At 43.0% G+C, this 14,382-nt stretch overlaps 2 protein-coding genes across 2 annotated transcripts in view; one reads left to right on the top strand and one right to left on the bottom strand.

Moving 5' to 3' along the window:
* NT5C1A (5'-nucleotidase, cytosolic IA) overlaps positions 1–4,461 on the top strand; it is a 71,301-nt gene extending 66,840 nt beyond the window's left edge. Inside the window, exon 6 of the mRNA XM_068268779.1 lies at positions 1–4,461. This exon is cut by the window's left edge and continues 2,158 nt beyond it. The gene's annotated coding sequence lies outside the window, so the exon portion shown is untranslated.
* Positions 1–14,382, bottom strand: part of LOC137546391 (CYFIP-related Rac1 interactor A-like) — a 384,755-nt gene that overhangs the window by 353,894 nt on the left and 16,479 nt on the right. The window contains exon 2 of the mRNA XM_068268785.1: positions 2,608–2,678. The gene's annotated coding sequence lies outside the window, so the exon portion shown is untranslated. The remainder of the gene's footprint in view (positions 1–2,607; positions 2,679–14,382) is intronic.

Raw genomic sequence — 14,382 nt, 5'->3', positions numbered from 1 at the left:
GTCTTCTGTACTCCTGTTTAATAGGACTAACATCTTTATACACCACTGAGGTGCAGAGATCACAGGGCTCAGACTCAGCAACTGCAGCTTGCATTTTTAGCTGCAGCATATCTGCAATGCACACATTAGTTTATCACTAGTTGTGGCCTTGCTCCAAGCAGTTACATATACTGACAGATGTAGTTTAAACCAAGCCTGCCTACCAGTAGTCAAGCTATATTACCATAAATATTCTTCCGTTTGGGCCTAGTGAACTCCTTGAATCCCAAAACATCCTCAAGAAAGGACTTAATGTCCAATTTGTTGCACTTATTTCTGTTTTCCAAGAATCAGTAACAACACCTCAGTAGGTGTTCTGGTTTAAAGAAGTTAAGGCCTCTAGTCCACACCTGAGATCGGAGGGCTCTATGACACACAGGAAATGTTCTAGTATATCAAATATACTTGCTGACACCTGTGAAACTAGCACTTAAAGGAGAAATCGCTAAGCAAACAAACACCTGAGATCGGAGGGCTCTATGACACACAGGAAATGTTCTAAAGTATATCAAATATACTTGCTGACACCTGTGAAACTAGCACTTAAAGGAGAAATCCCTAAGTAAAAACTGGATTTGACAATACACAACAGTAACATTTGTTGGTTATACCTTTCTTTTTTTTCTAAAAATGTTGCTACTTAAAAAAAAATGATCATCCCTAAGGACTATTGAGCCAGCTCTGGGAATTAGCTGCTTTGTTAACATATTTGAGTTTTTACATACCAGAAACAGATCAAAAAACAGTGGAGTGGTTCTGCCTGGAATAAAATCTGTTCAATATTGTTAACACAACTGAGGAGCTACTGCAAGTCCGTTTCAAGGTTCATATACTGTACATGCCCAATAACCAATGCCAGTAGGTGTTGGAACCTGATCCCTAGGGTGACAGCTTTGGGCACTACAGATACATCCCTCAGCTGCAGTGTAGGAGGGACAAGGGTGCAGCGCACAATGAGGCGGCTTCTAGCTGGCAGCTGTACACATGCCAGATGCTTCCATGCTAGATTCTCAGCCAAGGTGGCAAGGTGGGGCCCTCTAGTGTGCGTTCAATGATTAGACAAAATGGCAAGAGGTAAAGGAGAAAAGGCTGCTTTTCAATATTTTTTTTAAAGTAAAGTGTGAGCAAGAGTATTTTAAATAAACTGCAATACCTGATATAACTTTGAGAACAATGATTTAATGGATCACACTGTTCTCTAAAATAAAATTCCCCTTTTGTTAAAAAATAAAGAGGAAATCATCTACAAGTTCTATACATTGTCATAGGTTTTACCAAATATTCCAGTTTCTGATCTTGTCCTGTTGTGCATATCTGATCATAACCCACAGCAAAAATGTCCTCATAGGAAATTAAATGATAACACTGTTATAATCACTGCACAAGCCCCAAGTTTGTGGAAAGAGAAACCAGACATCCTACCGCCTCTTAATGCCTGCACTCGCTCACCTTAGTAAACTTCAGCAAAATATTTAGATTTTTAGGAATACTAAGGGTGTACCTATGTATACAAAATCCTTAAAGCAGCAGGGTCAGTCATACTATTCCAGGAAAAAAACACATATATAAGTAGATAACTACTTGCTCTACTTACATAACAGATGTATTGATTTCAGTGAATTTAATATAGTAAATAAAGCGAATTCTGTTCCTGGCATTTGCCATTTTGATTCCCTCTGACTGAAGACAATCCTGATGTAATTTCCTCCCTTAGTTTTTTTCTCCTAGAATCTGCACTGTCATAGCTAGCTTGCTTTGTAAACACATGAGAGCACAGGCATAGATCGTATTTCAGCAGCACTGAACTGCCCTCAGCCAATCAGTGAGGAGCAGGAATGTGGGAGGGGAGATGACAAGCTTCCTTCTTGTCTGCAATGTACCAAATAGAGCCAGTCTGTCTGAGATAAGATTTATTACAGCAGAAACATTTCTGATTAGACTGGAGTGATTGCAATGCAGGGTAAGGTTCCAGGCTGCATAATGAACACAGTGCAGTGGGTAAATGGAATTTGATTTTGTGGCTGACAATCCCTCTTTAAAGATGTGAAATGTAATTAACAGCAAATATTGCTGCCATCTCTTTCAGAAGATGTGATGTGACTTTTTTTGGTGGCACATCACACATTTCTTGCAAAACACCTTTGCTGCCATTTTGGTGGTCAAGTCTATTCAGTTCAATGAGGTCTGCATCTTGGTTCTGAGTTTATGTCACTCCCTCAGCTAAAAGGCAGTCAACCCTGCCCACCATTTAATGAGGAAGAGGAATGTTGTCTTTTTAGCTGGGTGACTAAATTTAAGAAACTATGGACTGACAGCAGTAGAGGGAACATTGCTGCACATTGCAGCAATGTTCTTTGATGCACAAAGTATTATGCCTTTATAAATAGGTAAAATAGGATTTTACTATGTACTGTACTGCAAAATGCAGCAACTCAGGTCAATGTGTAAAGTGTCGAATTTATCACCAGTTTATAAATAAACCATTACATGTTTTCCTCCATCTGTCAGCAGCTCATTACACATATGCTCATTAAACATATACAAACATAAAAACTGGGATAGACATACCTATGAAGGGGTGTCAAAGGGGTCACTGTATAACTTCTTGACTATTTTACAGAGCGATAGCTGGCTGTGAACTGAAATGGAAAGGTCATTTTTATTAACATTGAACTTCAAATTGGTTTCTGTAGATTATACAGCTATGGCCATAAATTATATTCTGTCAAAAAAAAAAAAGACAAGTTAAGATGCACTTTTAGCATAATGTTACTGTTACACCAGTTGTTCTGTTCTGTACAGAAAAGCAAAGTGAGAATTTGGCATAATGCACTGAATGTATTGCAATGTATAGTGTTTACTTTAGGAAACTATATTCCTCCTGACTACATTGAAATTCTGCTTTATGTGATGAGTGACTGGCAAGTGAGGGCAGTTATGCATCCACTGACCACAACATCCCACTAGCAGTAAACACTGGAGTGGATGTGAAATGCAACGGAGGGGAGGGCTAAATGTGAAGTCTCTGGTGGCCATGGCCTAGCTGCGGTCCAAATTATGACAGCTGTACCTCACTGCATGCTGACAGACAAAATATGTAATATGACATTTAGCTCAGTTAATCCGCCTAAAGCACATCAGGAAAAACTATCAATGGTACCTGTTAATTTCAGAATGTGTTAAAGGAATACTATCGATTGAAACGACTTTTTTTTTCATACTCTATATTAGTGTACACATTACCACTAGTGCTAGGGGCACTTTATTTATTCACCCAGGTCTCTGTCTCGCTATCCCTGCTTAAAAATTCATTTCTCACACAGCTCATAGTAGTTTGGGTCACCCTGAGCTGCTTGGTCACTCTGTCACACAGCTCACAAATATATTTCACCGTGTCACTCACAGCATGCAGCAGACATGAGGAGAAATAGGCTGATCTGAGGTGGTAACAGGTAACTAAATGAGCTGTAATATTTCTGGAATATAACTAGCTATACCACGAGTCTGTGTTTACACTCAGACTGGCTGCCTGCTTGAAGTGATTCACTCCAGGCTGCATCCACTTTACAAGCTGCTGAGAGGGGCAGACCACTGTCTACAATTAGCATTATTAGTATCTTTATCAGTCAAGAGAAGCAAAGATAATAAACACACATTGCTAGAATCTTTAACCCCTTACCACCATATCAACAAGATTCTTTCAGCAAGGTGATAATTAAACTATAAACTGAGGAGTTGATAGCAACTCCCCTGTGCAAAGACATGGTCTAGCCCTCTGGGAGCTCAGTATTAGATACATTTTGTATCCAACACTGACGCCAAAACTGACAGAGGATTTTACAGCTGAGAGGAACAGCTGTGTGAGGAATCAAATTGCTCCTAGTACTTGTCCTAATGTGTGCTACAACATACAGCATTTAAAAATAAATGCATACATCGATAGTATTCCTTTAAGTGAACTCATTTGGAAATGTGTAAAAAACATTCAGATTATATTTCATATGGATGATTTAGCTACTTAGCTGTTGGTAAGAGTGTACATTTCACAACCAGATTATATAGCTGTGTCCAGCATATATGTCCAGAAGATCACCCAAGTAACTCTCAAGAAGACACAACTAATGTTTACTATTTATTTAATGTACTGACTGAAAAAAAGTTGTTTTTTATCAGTTACCACATGACTATGGAACCATGGCACTGCCTGTAACCTCACAGGAATCTGGCATTTTTGCCCTGGTACTTTTCACAAAGTGAAGTAGCAACATAACGAGTGTCAGTTGCACACTGTGATTTTCCTGTAAGTTGTTCTTTGCTAAATGTTTGGTTACGTTTTACATGTTTTGTGCCTTTATGTGACCTGGATTGTATAATGGAATGTATAGTCTTCCTGTGGATGTAAGCTGAATATAATAAAATATCATGGCATATACTATTTTGAATAAATAAAATATTCAGTAGCAATGGGAGTATGATTAATTATTTGGCTTTGGTTGATAAGACAGGACATAGACATAATGTTCTACTATATTTGCCATGTGTGCCACAAACAATTCCGGGTACGTAATTAGGCATACTTGGCGAATAAAAGCGATTCTGACAATATACTGCAGACAGACCAGAGAGCATATGACTACTAACAGATTGCTCTTTAAATTGACCCTGTGGTGATAATAAACTATTTCTCCTACATACGCACGCTCCACCGGGCTAATTTTGGTGAGCACTCAGCTGTTATTGGCTCACCTCCTCATCCTCCTTCTATGCTTTAAGCAGAGTTGGACAGAGAAGCACCACCCCTGCAGTCATACCCCACCCGGCTACTTTTTCATGCCACCGGGCTGGAAAAAGATTCTGGGGAGAACACTACATACTGTCCCATGTAGGGTCCCCTTTACTTTTCACCATACACATGCTGCCACTTGGAGAAATCATACAAAAACATGGCCTGACATATCATTGCTATGCTGATGACACCCAGCTATATTTGTCATTCAAACCTGGCGTCACAGACCCTACTCCACAAATAAACGCTTGCTTAGCTGAACTTCAGGAGTGGATGAATAATAATTGGCTAAAACGTAATGCTGACAAAACTGAGATTCTTGTTATCGAGGGTCAGGGCTCAACAGCAAAGCAGCCCCAGTCTCAACCAACACCGCTAAGGATAGGGAGCTCAGACCTGAACAACTTAGACTGTGTGCGCAGCCTGGGAGTACTGATTGATGGGAAATTAAGCTTCAGGAATCAAATCTCAGCTGTTGTGAAACATTCCTTCTTTCATCTAAGGAATATTGCAAGGATTAAACACCTAATTCCTTCAGAGGATCTTCCAACCCTAGTTCATGCCGTTGTCACATCAAGGTTAGACTACTGCAATGTTCTCTACACAGGCCTTCATAAGAAAGACCTACGCCGCCTGCAATTAGTACAGAATGCCGCCGCAAGGCTGTTAACGAGCCAACCCTGCCATTGCCACATAACACCAACCCTGTGCTCACTCCACTGGCTACCGATAAAATGGAGAATTCTGTTTAAGATTGGCTTACTGACATTCAAATCCTTGCACAATCTGGGCCCTGGATACCTAAAGGACTTGTTGCAACTGCATCACACCCCCCACAATCTTATATCAAAAGGACGTAACACCTTGGTCACCCCCAGAGTCCACCTCAAAACCTTTGGAGACAGAGCCTTTTGTCATGCTGCCCCTACACTTTAGAACTCCCTGCCACACCCAATCAGGACAGCTCCATCCCTGGAAGCATTTAAGTCTAAACTGAAAACCTACCTCTTCAGTCTGGCATTCATGAACATCTGACTCTCTCCTCTGTAAAACAGCAACAATCCACAAGGACTCGACCCTCCAGAAGTGTAATACAGCGAAGTATTTATTTTTATATAGCGGTGATACAGCACACTGAACAGCACAACGTTTCGGGCAGAGGCCCTTTCTCAAGTGCTCCAGGAGCACTTGAGAAAGGGCCTCTGCCCGAAACGTTGTGCTGTTCAGTGTGCTGTATCACCGCTATATAAAAATAAATACTTCGCTGTATTACACTTCTGGAGGGTCGAGTCCTTGTGGATTGTTGCTGTTGTATGGACTTCATGGTGAGGTGTGATGGGCCTCTGACTGCATTGGACTCCCCGTGTGAGCAAAGATTCCTCTGTGGCCGGCAGGTACACCGTGTTCTAGGATTTGAGTATCTCCTCTGTAACACAACCCAGCCTGCAACCCTGTATCGATCTGAGACACAACTATGCGCTTTGAGTCCTATGGGAGAAAAGCGCTTTACAAATGTTATTGTATTGTATTATTGTATTAAATGTTCATGGATCTTTACTCCATGGGTCGTTTCCTTGTATTAATGCAGATCATGAAACTGACAGCACTGACTGTAAGCCCCTGCATCACACTGTATGTAGTTCCATTAGTTTATTGTCATTACAGGGTCCCTTTAAAAAAGATTTGTCCAGAAACATGCACACTTTGACTACCTGAGCACGTACATGAAATGCCAACACTACAACATCTTTGGCATCGACCTGCTAGCTGTTTGATGAACATACTCAATGCAGCTGTTCAGTTGCTTCCTCAAGAAAAGTTGGTGAGTCTGTTGATTTCTTAAGCCATGAAAGTGGCCACTGATTCATTCAATGGAATTTACTGCCTGTTAGGGCCGGTTCACACTTGTTGGAAAAATGTATCCGTGGCTCCATTTTTGGGCCCGGACCAAAACCGGAGCTAGGGATGCCAATGTTAAAAATACCAGCTGTCTTCACTAACTTTGAAAACGGATCAGTAGGCAATCCGGTGGATCTGTTTTGAAAAACTGAACGGAGAGTCCGGACTTGTCGGGACTTCACGGACCCCAGATGGGACTTCACGGAGCCCGGATACACGGAGGGGTTGTAGCAGGCAATGCAAAAAACGGATCTCCCCCTACACAAACACAGAAACAGAGGGAGATCCGATTGACTACTGCCTGCTCCTCCCCTCAAGTCATAGGTGCCTCGTGATAGGCTGGAGGGGGGAAGCAGCCAGGAAGGGAAGGCAGCGGGCACAGTGGTGGCGAGGGGGGGGGTCAGACCTCCCCTCCCTCACCTAGGACCCCCCTTCCCCGCTCCCCTTCCAGCTAATTTATTTTCAAATCCATCGGGCAGCGAGCGGCGAACTCACTTCCTTGCGTTCCACCGCTCGCTACGTCACTTCCTACAATGCCACCCTCTGTACGTCTTTGGACGGCATTGCAGGAAGTGACCCTGCAAGCGGTGGAACAAGGAATTGAGTACGTTCCCCCGCTTGCTGCAAGATGGATTTTAAAAGAGACTAGCTGGAGTGGGAACGGGGAAGGGGGCAGTGCACCCAGTTGAGGGAGGGGGGTCTGCCCTCCCCCTTCCCCGCCAATGTGCGCATTGCCCCCCTTCCTGCCTGCTACCCCCTCCAGCATGGTGGCCCTCCCACCCACGGCCACTGAACGGACTGGAAACGTGCTGCAAAAATGCAGCACGGATCCGTTTTCTTCTCCCTTCCGTTCTTTTTTTTTTTTAAACCGGAGCCCGGACCGCAGATTGCGTTCTGCAACCACATGTAATGTGGCCCGAGCCTTAGTGGACCCAATGAATTGGTTCTGGCCAATCACATTGATGGGATCGACTGGTCGATTGTTTTGGCACTTTAGTGGCCACCATTACAAACAACTCTGGAGCTAACTAAAATTGGGCACTCTGCGCTCAAATCATCTTATTTTTTTTATGGGTATCCTAAAGGAAATTCCAATTTTGTTATGAAAGCTCTTTCTTACAACATTGGCAATAAACTATGCAGTGCTGCTGATATGAGACTGTTTAGAAACTCCCATTTTACTGCACAAATAATTTCTGCACAAGACAGGAGCCATTCTAACTCATTCTCAACACTTCAACTAATCCATTAACTAATTTGGAAGAAACAATGGGATATATTCACAAAAGACCAGCAAAATGTAAATGCACAGAGAGCACACATAAAGTTGTCTGTGCTTTATGTACTCTACATCACCAGTTACCTAAATAGCAATGCTTACATTGCTAGTTTCACAAAAAAACGTACGCTATCTGTGTAATGGACTATGTAACCTGTGTAAACCCTGGTAAACTTTACATGCCGTCTCTGAACACATACATTTTTTAAAGTATTTTGTGAATATACATCAATGTGTAATAACATGCACAGGAAACTGAAGTACCGTAATCACGCTGAAATGTTTACCATTAATTCTTCTAACATATGGAAGCTAAATAAAAAGACTGGTGGGAATCCAAGAAGATATCCAATGGGCAAATTTCCTTAAAATTGCTATACAGTAGAATCCCTTTATAGTAAACTTCAAGGGACCTGGCCAAGTAGTTTACTATATCAGAAGTTTACTGTATTAGATTTGGTCATACATTGTATGTTCACACAGCTGAATGGTTAGGACCTGGGGACTGAGATTACTATAGCCAGAGGTTTACTATAACGAGATTCTACTGTATTTAAGGGTCTGCTTTCTTTACATGCATCAGGCAGTCCAAAAAGAATAATTTCACATTTTCCAGGTGCTGTTAACCCTGTCACCAGTGGTAAATAAGGGATCTCTCAGGGTGCATCATTTAAGTGGTTACTGGGATTCATCAGAGCGTCCTGCAAAGTTTGGTGGCCCGACACCCCTTACAAAGTACTTTTCTGCAAGTAGTCACCAGGTTGCAGTCCTTGAGATTTCCCCTATCAGTGACGAGAAAGAATAGGCAATACTTCAAGGCAGTTGGTACTGGTAGTAGATTTGCAAAATTGAAGACAAGCCAGACTCAGACTGGCAGCAGACAAGCATAGTCGAGATGGCAAGCTATGGGTCAGGGCAGGCAGCACACAAACATAATTGGGCAGGGGATAAGTCCAAATAACTAGCTGAGGTGAAAACAAGGAGATAAGATTAAAGGTAGTGGAGCAGGCCAGGGCCACAACAGGAAGACAAACCATAGCCTGGTGAACAGAATAGGACTCTACAGCTGACGGATGTTTGAACACTGGTCCCTGGCATGTAGAAGACTTTGGTAGACTAAAGGTCCGTACACACGCAGGACTGCAGGCAACGACGGGTCCGTCGTCACCTCCTGCTGGGCGTGTTTTCAGCAGACAGTCCGGCGTGTGTACAGTCTGTCTGCGGACTGATAAGGCTGTTTCTGAGCGATCCACCGGGCGGAACGCTCAGAAACAGCCGTATCAGTCTGCAGACAGACTGTACACACGCCGGACTGTCGCTGGAACGCCCGCCCAGCGGGAGGTGACGACGGACCCGTCGTTGCCTGTAGTCCGGCGTGTGTACGGACCTTAAGGTGTTTGTTTGAGTACTCTTGGGTCCATGCATGCATGCGCACACCTGATTGGAGCAGTGACCATGGGTATGGACAAAGGATAAAAATGCCCATGAATGCATGTGTGGCGGAGACCACACAAACACCAGTTTCAAGCTAAATACAATTTTTAAAATGTAGAGATTTATAAAATTTGTCAATTATGAAGATTGACATCAGTGGTAAAGATGCATCATTTGGGTGGCAAAATGATTATTCCACATAACTAATATAGACATTGGATTCATTCTGGAAAGATCCCAAAGTTGATCCCCCCATATCAATGGAATTTGGGCTCAAGCCTCAACAGTAAAGCCTGAAGCATGACCATAGTTATAAGAAAAAATGAAAATCATTAAGGGATGATAAACAATATTCAGATAAAGAAGCAAGAATGCAGATTGTGGTGAGTAAAATAAAATATACTTTGTTTACACTAGCAAATAACAAAGCCCGAAACAAAGCTCAGCTGAAACGCTTCAAATCCTTTTTGCAATGGATAAAGTACAGTGATGTGAAAAACTATTTGCCCCTTCCTGATTTCTTATTCTTTTGCATGTTTGTCACACTGAAATGTTTCTGCTCATCAAAAACCGTTAACTATTAGTCAAAGATAACATAATTGAACACAAAATGCAGTTTTAAATGATGGTTTTTATTATTTAGTGAGAAAAAAAACTCCAAATCTACATGGCCCTGTGTGAAAAAGTGATTGCCCCCTTGTTAAAAAATAACTTACCGTAACTGTGGTTTATCACACCTGAGTTCAATTTCTGTAGTCACCCCCAGGCCTGACTACCGCCACACCTGTTTCAATCAAGAAATCACTTAAATAGGAGCTATCTGACACAGAGAAGTAGACCAAAAGCACCTCAAAAGCTAGACATAATGCCAAGATCCAAAGAAATTCAGGAACAAATGAGAACAAAAGTAATTGAGATCTATCAGTCTGGTAAAGGTTATAAAGCCATTTGTAAAGCTTTGGGACTCCAGCGAACCACAGTGAGAGCCATTATCCACAAATGGCAAAAACATGGAACAGTGATGAACCTTCCCAGGAGTGGCCGGCCGACCAAAATTACCCCAAGAGCGCAGAGAAAACTCATCCGAGAGGCCACAAAAGACCCCAGGACAACTTCTAAAGAACTGCAGGCCTCACTTGCCTCAATTAAGGTCAGTGTTCACGACTCCACCATAAGAAAGAGACTGGGCAAAAACGGCCTGCATGGCAGATATCCAAGGCATAAACCACTTTCAATCAATAAGAAAATTAAGGCTCGTCTTAATTTTGCTAAAAAACATCTCAATGATTGCCAAGACTTTTGGGAAAATACCTTGTGGACCGACGAGACAAAAGTTTAACTTTTTGGAAGGTGCGTGTCCCGTTACATCTGGCGTAGAAGTAACACAGCATTTCAGCAAAAGAACATCATACCAACAGTAAAATATGGTGGTGGTAGTGTGATGGTCTGGGGTTGTTTTGCTGCTTCAGGACCTGGAAGGCTTGCTGTGATAGATGGAACCATGAATTCTACTGAGTGTCTACCAAAAAATCCTGAAGGAGAATGTCGGCTATTTGTTCGTCAACTCAAGCTGAAGAGATCTTGGGTGCTGCAGCAGGACAATGACCCAAAACACACCAGCAAATCCACCTCTGAATGGCTGAAGAAAAACAAAATGAAGACTTTGGAGTGGCCTAGTCAAAGTCCTGACCTGAATCCTATTGAGATGTTGTGGCATGACCTTAAAAAGGCGGTTCATGCTAGAAAACCCTTAAATAAAGCTGAATTACAACAATTCTGCAAAGATGAGTGGGCCAAAATTCCTCCAGAGCGCTGTAAAAGACTCGTTGCAAGTTATCACAAACGCTTGATTGCAGTTATTGCTGCTAAGGGTGGCCCAACCAGTTATTAGGTTCAGGGGGCAATTTCTTTTTCACACAGGGCCATGTAGGTTTTGAGTTTTTTCCTAACTAAATAATAAAAAACATCATTTAAAAACGCATTTTGTGTTCAATTATGTTATCTTTGACTAATAGTTAACGGTTTTTGATGAGCAGAAACATTTAAGTGTAACAAACATGCAAAAGAATAAGAAATCAGGAAGGGGGCAAATAGTTTTTCACATCACTGTAGCTCTGAAGCTATATAAAATTAAAGGCTGAAAGGAAAAATACTGTAATGCCATCACATACAAACAATGTCCCTACAGGAGAGGAGAGGGACAGCAAGCAGAGCGGACACAGATGAGGAGGAGAACCCCAACACAGACAAATAAGCATGATACAGCTGCTCCACTGCCAGCTCTGTGACACCTCTTATACACCGGCGTACCTACCGGGGATGCGACCCCATCAGCCGCAGGGGGCCCGGGGCCCCTCCGGGGCCCACCAGCGGTGTGCGGGGGGAGCGCTGCTGCCCGCCCGATTCTGGGACCCCCCAGCCAGGTGTTCAACTGGCCGCGGCGTCTAACAGACGCTGCGCCAGTTCATTCCCCGAATCCCTGCAGCCCGCAGTCTCCCAGCAGGCAGAGCAGGGCTACAGCAAGATGGCTGCCGAAGCCCTGCACTGGAGACTATTTGTGTCTCCAGTACAGGGCTTCGGGAGCCATCTTGCCGTAGCCCTGCACTCTGCCTGTCAGCGTGGGAGATGTGCTGCAGGAGGATCGTTGGGGGATCTGCGCACCAGATGCCGGGAGAGGAGACTGCCAGGTGAGTGAATTTAACAGGTGCATATTTTTTTTCTGGTGACTGCTGCCCACATTATGATTTTTTGGTGATTGTTGCCCACATTACGATATTCTGGTGAACACTGCCCACATTACGATTTTCTGGTGACTGCTGCCCACATTACGATTTTCTGGTGACTGCTGCCCACATTACGATATTCTGGTGACACATATAGAGATCAAGGCATAGGTTCAGTGGTGCAGGGGTTCCAGAGAGGCTGGAGTGGGTGGTTTTGCTAGAAAGAAGGATTGAGATCAGGAGGAGGACTGTTTGGGGGAAGGTGTTCCTCTGTCTGGAGGTTTGGTGGGGATGGTCCTGTAGCAGCAGCCTTAAAGCGGACCCAAACCAAACATTTTTTTAATTCAAAATATTTAGTTGCACCACTCTGACACATACAAAGATAAATAAACACTCCATCAAGCCTATGAGCATTTCAGTGCATGCTTTTCACCCTTCTCTTTTCATAACTAGGTTTATACAGGTGGCAGCCATTAGCAATTCCTCCTTTGCCAGACATCACCCACTCCACCAGTTTGCCGGATTTTGACCGGCAATATGAAAGGAAGGGGAGGGGTGTCAGGAACCGACCCGCGGCACGCCTGCGTATGCGGTTCCCGACTGCGGGTTTGACCAGATCAAGCGGGGAGCAGCCTTATTTAAGCTACAAACAAGGCTGTGACCCCCCAGAACACTTCTCACTGCCACCACTAGCGGTTCGCTAGACATGTCCCCTCAGCTGTCGAGGGCTAAACACGCAATCTGCGTTTTCGTATTTGGGTCAGCTTTGCGCTTAGGCCGAATACGAGAACGCCACGCACCCACACACAGTTGCAATCTTACACTGTAATGAAGCAAAACCACTAACAGTCGTTCCGAACGATACTGTTAGCCACTCTGCTGTCGCTACTCGCACTGGCGTTTTTCGTACGTTGGGTCAGCTGCGCGCTTTAGGCCAACGTATGACAAACGCCCCCACACACAATGCAATTACAACTTCATATGGTAGTGTTGCTCAAGCGTACAAATAGGCATGGACTATACAAAGTTGCACTTCAATGTCTTCTAGGCTATGAGTGTTAGTTTAGCACAGCAGAAGTCAAGCTTATTAAATAATAATTAAATATTCCAGAAAAACATGAAACAATGCAGAACAGAATATATACAAAAGATTACAAAAAAACAAAGTAAAAAAGTTACAAAGATAAGAGGTTACAAAGATACACACCAAGCAATTTGCTTATCAAAAATACAGGAATCCAGATAGAAGAACCTTGGACTTTTGTGGACGGACACAATTCTGGTTAAACCAGGAGTTCACTAGCTTGGGCCAGGAGACCGGCTGCCACTACCGTCAGAAGAGAACTGATTTGAGGTAGCTGTCCCCTGGTTTTTATAATGAAATATTCGCCTCGAGGCTGTAAGCCTGTGTGGACGGGGGGAAGCTAGATTTAATTACATCCTCAGTCATAATTGGATTTCCAGAGATCCAACATCCACTATAGTACACACACCCAACAAAAGACTTCCTTAGCCCAATTTCCCCAGGTTACAATGTCTATACATCAAGAGATTGTTAAGTGAGGCTTTTCAACTCCACCAATAATTCAATTTCCACAGGTAGAAAATGGTATCAAAAGGACTTCACCCCTTCAATAATTTCCAGTAGGCTGTGAAATACATTTCAAACATTCAGGTGTCAGCTTCCCCCTGCCCCCAAGACTCTAGCAGGCTTGCCTTGTATAATGGGACAATGGCTGACACCAGACTCAAAAGCCATGCGGACCAGCCTATTCTTCCTCAATTGGCAGCTAATTAGCAGTCCACACAGTTTCCCCTGCTGGACAATGGGGCAGAGGTAATGGACATCTACATACAGAATTACATTAGACTTCAGTTTACTCTGGCCAGGTGACCAATTACTCCCAAGCCCAATACACATCTGAGGTTTTACCCAGTAGACAGAAACAGGACAGAAATATGTTCTGTTATTATCATTAACAGCATCAGCACCCCAATATATCACCACAAGGGGTTCCTCCAATAAATGTAAAATATTTTATATTTGTCATCATGCAGCTGAAAAAAGGCTGCTATTTATTATTATAATTTAGAAAATAGATTTTATTTCTGCAATCTTGTATTTTTTAATTTGGGTCCACTTTAAAGGGAACCTTAACTGAGAGGTATATGGATGTTTATTTTTAAACAATATCAATTGCTTGGCAGCCCTGCTAATCTCT

This window comes from Hyperolius riggenbachi, chromosome 2 (genome assembly GCF_040937935.1).
Source record: "Hyperolius riggenbachi isolate aHypRig1 chromosome 2, aHypRig1.pri, whole genome shotgun sequence".
Lineage (NCBI taxonomy): Eukaryota > Metazoa > Chordata > Amphibia > Anura > Hyperoliidae > Hyperolius > Hyperolius riggenbachi.
Note: the sequence above shows the minus strand (reverse complement) of the source record. Positions and strands in the feature narration are given on the sequence as shown.